Raw genomic sequence first — 6,485 nt, 5'->3', positions numbered from 1 at the left:
AAGTATTAGAATAAGGATTATTAGTTTGGGTTTTCCCTTCGACAAAATTTACCTGTTCTACCTCACTCATGTTTTCGTAATCCACATCCGTTTGGATTGGATTACCATTGGTATCGCGTGGTGCCATAAACTTATCAATTTTGTGCGATAAAGCAGAAAATTGGGCTTGTAGCATCGCGACTGGATCAAGTTCAACTATACCTTTAACTGATGGTGTGGTTGAGGATGATGGTTTTGCTACCAGTATATGTCCACGTTCCGCGGGCCACACACTGCTGTTGATTGTCATTTCCTCCAAAATCTCTCTAGCTTGGGCTGATGTTTTTTTCATAAAGAGCCCTCCCGACATAGCATCTAATGAACCCCTAGTTGTAGGATTTAGTCCATTGTAAAATGTTTGCATTAAAAGTTCAGCGGGTAATTGGTGGTGTGGGCATAAACGTTGAAGTTCTATAAAACGTTCCCAAGTCTCATAAAGAGTCTCATTATCATTTTGAGAAAAAGATGTTAACTCTTTTATGACTCTTGCGGTTTTTGCTAAAGGAAAATATTTTGATAAAAATGCTTGGGCTAATTGTTCCCAAGTGGCAAAAGTTGCGGCTGGCATGGAAGTTAACCATTCTTTGGCTCTATCCTTCAAAGTGAAAGGAAAGAGGCGAAGTTTGATTGCTTCTGCAGTCACATCTGGGATTTTAAAAGTGTCACAAATTTCAAGGAATTTTGTTAAATGGGTGTTAGGATTTTCGTTAGGTAACCCTGATAGGGGCGTTTCGTCCATATCTTTTAGCGTGATTTACGGTTTAATTTTAGAAGAAATAAATAAGTTTAATTACAAAAATAAAGCGTATTGATAAAATAAAGAAATAAGAATAAATTTCGTACCTTTAGTTAATTTTCCGTGTTTTTGATTAGTTTAGGAAATAAAAACGTCAAGCTAACTCGGCTCTTAAGATTTGTATTTCAGGTACGAGCAAGGAGCAAAAATCTACTCAAATACGCGGGGCGTGTCATCCTTTACGCGGGGCGTATCATCCCTTACGCGAGGCGTAAAACATGGTGTCAGCAATAATTGCCTTATCCGCAGACACCATGTGGAATTTGTTGAAACACCTTTCCACATAATTTTGATTTGACAAAATTGTTTAAATATAAATTAAAATACATATTCTAAACACACTAAGTTTAAATGCTTTGATTTATTCTACTAATGTGTTTGTTCAATGTTGAGTATAAATGTTATAAGTCATAAGGATTGGAAGGCCCAAGCGCAATAGGGAAGCCAAGGCCCAAGTCAAACAACTCAGTACACTCGGCCCGCGTATGTCAAGACGTTGCCGTTTTGAACAAAAACGCAACTTAGCAAACGGAAGGATCTAGAAGACCTTCAGGAACAACTTCACAATGAAGCAGCTGAGTAGTCTCGACAAAGCGTACAAGACAGCAGCTGGCAAAGGAAAACTTCCAGACAAAGTGTTTCCTCTTTTGGCAAAGTTCAGACGACACAGTATGCTGTCCAGTTGACTTTACCATAAAAGGAGAGACCATCTGCTGAGCTGACCGAGGACAGAAGATACACGATTATGATTGGCTGAGAGCTCTCTACAAGTCAGGATGACAACGACACATAGCCGTTTCCTTCCAACGGTTATTTCGAAATTCGAAATGACCGATGACCCAGACATCTCTATAAATAGTGCCATCACAAGCTTCACAAAATACAGAACTTGATCAAGCCATTACGCTGACCAAATCTCTACAAGTTCTGCAAGCAAGAAGCAAAGCAAAATTCTTACGCTACATTTCTCATATCTGTGTAAAAGTCTAGAGTGATTGTAAATCGTCTAAAGTGTCTTAGCACATCTTTGTATTAGGACAAAACACTTATCATTTCTAGAGATAGAAAGGAGAGGCTGAGTACTCGGTTTTAAGTACTCAGCGGAGAGATTAGGATTGAGTAGAAGTATAAAGGAAGGTACTCTTGTCATACTCAATTGCTGATATTGTAAAAGGTTTGAGGCTCTACCTTTAAAGAGCTCAGTAGAGTATTTGAAATCTCGGAACGTGTTCCGGGGATAGGACGTAGGCTTAGAAGAAGCCAAACCTGGATAAATCTGCTGAGTGAAGTATTTCTTACCTTAACTCCTTATTTATATTGGTTGCTTTAAATAATCAAAGACCAAGTAAAGAGGTCAAGTTGAGTTGTGCGCATTGAACGTCTGAGCTCAGGAATAGACTCTAAGTGCTATCTCCTGAGTCAAGCTAAGAAACTGACCTAGTCACCTGTTGACTAAGCCGGTACCTTACTATTTACTCATCGCCGCTGTTCAAACCTTTTTTTAGAAAAAGAAGTCTGCCTAAATTGCAAAAAAGTTTAAATAGTTCCTAACCCCCCCTTGGAACTATACTTGCAACTAAACAAGGGACCAACAAGTGGTATCAGAGATTTATCCAGGTTCGGCTATCTATTCTTGAGCTCAGACGTTCAACGCGCATAACTCAACTTGACCTCTTTACTTGGTCAGTTTTGATTATTTAAAGCAAGCAATATAAATAAGGAGTTAAGGTAAGAAATACTTCACTCAGCAGATTTATCCAGGTTCGGCTTCTTCTAAGCCTACGTCCTGTCCCCGGAACACGTTCCGAGATTTCAAATACTCTACTGAGCTCTTTAAAAGTAGAGCCTCAAACCTTTTACAATATCAGCAATTGAGTATGACAAGAGTACCTTCCTCTATACTTCTACTCAATCCTAATCTCTCCGCTGAGTACTTAAAACCGAGTACTCAGCCTCTCCTTTCTATCTCTAGAAATGATAAGTGTTTTGTCCTAATACAAAGATGTGCTAAGACACTTTAGACGATTTACAATCACTCTAGACTTTTACACAGATATGAGAAATGTAGTGTAAGAATTTTGCTTTGCTTCTTGCTTGCAGAACTTGTAGAGATTTGGTCAGCGTAATGGCTTGATCAAGTTCTGTATTTTGTGAAGCTTGTGATGGCACTATTTATAGAGACGTCTGGGTCATCAGTCATTTCGAATTTCGAAATAACCATTGGAGGGAAACGGCTATGTGTCGTTGTCATCCTGACTTGTACAGAGCTCTTGGCCAATCACAATCGTGTATCTTCTGTCCTCGGTCAGCTCAGCAGATGGTCTCTCCTTTTATGGTAAAGTCAACTGGACAGCATACTGTGTCGTCTGAACTATGCCAAAAGAGGAAACACTTTGTCTGGAAGTTTTCCTTTGCCAGCTGCTGTCTTGTACGCTTTGTCGAGACTACTCAGCAGCTTCATTGTGAAGTTGTTCCTGAAGGTGTTCTAGATCATTCCGTTTGCTGAGTTGCGTTTTTGTTCAAAACGGCAACGTCTTGACATACGCGGGCCGAGTGTACTGAGTTGTTTGACTTGGGCCTTGGCTTCCGTATTGGGCTTGGGCCTTCCAATCCTTATGACTTATAACATTTATACTCAACATTGAACAAACACATTAGTAGAATAAATCAAAGCATTTAAACTTAGTGTGTTTAGAATATGTATTTTAATTTATACTTAAATAATTTTGTCAAATCAAAATTATGTGGAAAGGTGTTTCAACAAACTCCCCCATTTTGATGTTGGCAAAACTATTCAGCAAGGAACTCAGTATGAGCTCCCCCATGATAGTTGACCTAGTATAATTAAGCAAACTCCCCCGTAAGGGTTGAGCTACTGACTTAGTTTTACTTAAGACATTTAAGGATTTAAATGAGTAAGTCTAAGGTCAGTTTTCAGATATAGGTCAGCTATATCACATATTCTATTTACTCAGTGTTAGGCGGAAGTTTTTAGACATATAGAGTGCGCTGAATAATTTGTTGTTCAATGAGTTCTTATCAGAATATTTCATAAGTGTATAGGTTCATGTCAAACATGTTATCAGCATATCATTTAGTCAATAAATATTGTAAGTGTTAAACAAAGCTGATATAAATGAAGATACATAATAACTCAGTACTTATTAGCATATATCATAACTCAGTATTTGAATAAGAAAAGTAAGTATGATATAAAGTTGAAAGAAGTCAGCAGTTACACAGCAAAAGAAATAATCATAGCGAATCCAAAGTGAATCAGCAGATGAGACTGTACGAGCTGTTCGAGATGAACAATGATGAGGGCATTTCAGACATGAACGCAAGGTTCACCAACATCATAAATGAGCTCAAGAGACTTGGGAAAATCTTCACTGAGGAAGAACAAGTCAAAAAGATACTCAAGAGTCTTCCGAAGGACTGGCAAGCAAAGAAGACATCAGTTGAGGAAGCTCAGGATTTAACCACCTACAAATATGACGAACTCATCGGTTCATTGCTGACCCATGAGATATCCATGAAAAACTTTGAGGTGAAGGAAAAATCTAAAGACAAGAAGCAGAAGTCACTTGTCATGAAAGCTGACTCCACTGACGGGAGTTCAACTGATGATGATGAGATGGCTATGTTCACAAGGAAGATGAAAAGGCTATTCAAGAAGAGTGACAAATACTCTAAAAATCCTTATAGAAAGTTTGATAAGTATAAGGCTGACTCAAGTGACAGCAAATACAGAAAGGACAGCTCAAAGCCCATTACATGCTTTGAGTGCCATCAAACTGGCCACATTAAGTCAAACTGCCCCACGCTGAGGAAAGACAAGAAAAGTGGGAAGAAAGCAATGGTGGCTACTTGGAGCGATAGCGATGAGTCTTCATCCACAGAAACTGAGGCCACCGAGTCAGCGAAGATATGCTTCATGGCTGACGAACTTGCTGAGCCATACGTCTCTGAGCATGCTGACCCATCCATCGCATCAGATGATGAGGAACAATCAAATGAGGTAATTTCTCTTCCCCAGCTCAGAAACGATATGGTTAATGCCCTGAGTGATCTCTATACACTTGTCAAGAAGTGTAATAAGAAAGTTAGAGCACTCAGCAGGCGCTGTGACGAAGTGGAAGAGGTCAAACTGAGTGACCTCAGATACCTTCTTCAGGACAATTCGACTCTGCATGATAACATGAAGATCATGCATGAGTATGTCTCTGAAGTCCAGACAGTTTCAAAGAAACTGAGGAAGGACGTCACAACCATCCAGAACCAACTAAAGGTTCCAAATAAAAATAACATTCCTCTGAGAACTCAATACCAAGGTACTCGGTAGAGATGGAATCCCCAGCGAAAAGTCCAGTGTGACTTTTGTGGGAAGTTAGGACACACCACTAAGGTGTGCTGGCACGCTCAGCACTGGGGTGCTGACAAGTCAGTAAAAAATCCTAAACAGAAGGTCAGTTGTGACTTCTGTGGAAAGAATGGCCATACTGTCCATGTATGCCGCCATAAAATAAAGTATGATGCTATACCTGTTGCACCTAACAAGTCAGGACCCAAAAAGAATTGGGTACCTAAAAGTAACTAGTTACAATGCAGGTAAGCCTGAGATGTGTCGAGAAGTCAAAGATGTGGTATATTGACAGCGCATGCTCAAGGCATATGACGGGTGATGAAACTCAGTTCATCACGTTTGAACGTAAACGAGGAGGGAGCGTAAGTTTTGGAGACAACAAGAAGGGTAAGATAGTAGGCTCAGGAACCATCGGAGGTAATCCTACTATTGAATCTGTCTCCCTAGTCAGCAGACTCAAATATAACTTACTCAGCGTAGCTCAGCTATGTGACAATGGGAGAAAAGTTATATTTGATGCTACTGGATGTAAAATATACGAGGGTAAAACAAATGAGTTAATTTTAACTGCCCCTCGGATAGATAATGTCTTTATGCTAGACTTAGAGAAAAAGTTTTCAAAATCTGTGTGCTTAGTAACAAAGGAAGAAAATTTCTGGCTATGGCACAGGAGACTTGGTCATGTAAGCATGGACCTCCTGGCCAAACTAGCAAGAAAGCAATTGGTTGAGGGACTGTCCGAACTTAAATTTCAAAAAGGTCAATTATGCCACGCTTGCCAAGCTGGAAAACAAACCAAATAATCTTTTCACAGTAAAAACATTGTCTCAACTAAACGTCCGTTAGAGTTGCTACACTTGGATCTCTTTGGTCCAGTCCAGCCGCTGAGTCTGGGTGGAAGAAGATTTTCCTTGGTCATTGTAGATGACTTCTCTCGGTATACGTGGGTCATCTTACTGACCAGCAAGGATGAGACTTTTGAGACATTTTCAAATTTGGTTAGAAAAATTGAAAATGAAAAAGACCTAAAATTAGTTCATATCCGTAGTGATAACGGTGGAGAGTTCAAAAACCAAAAGTTTGTTGAATTCTGTGAAGCCAGCGGCATTGACCATAATTTTTCTGCTCCTAGAACACCTCAGCAAAATGGGGTTGTAGAAAGGAAGAACAGAACTATGGTTGAAATAGCCAGGACAATGCTGGTTGAAATAGCCCAATATTGGATACTTTCGTGCCTTTTGCTGTAGATGTTTTATTTTAAATACCAAAGATAGCTTAGCAAAG

The 6,485-nt window shown here is 39.5% G+C and overlaps 1 non-coding gene across 1 annotated transcript; it reads left to right on the top strand.

The window, feature by feature from the left end:
- Nucleotides 1-419: 419 nt before the first annotated feature.
- LOC136225216 (small nucleolar RNA R71) lies at nt 420-526 on the top strand. The gene has a single exon (XR_010686942.1). It is a non-coding gene; the product is annotated as a small nucleolar RNA R71 (small nucleolar RNA).
- Nucleotides 527-6,485: the final 5,959 nt, after the last annotated feature.

Source organism: Euphorbia lathyris, chromosome 3, assembly GCF_963576675.1.
Source record: "Euphorbia lathyris chromosome 3, ddEupLath1.1, whole genome shotgun sequence".
Classification (NCBI taxonomy): domain Eukaryota; kingdom Viridiplantae; phylum Streptophyta; class Magnoliopsida; order Malpighiales; family Euphorbiaceae; genus Euphorbia; species Euphorbia lathyris.
This window is presented reverse-complemented; position numbering and strand designations above follow the sequence as displayed.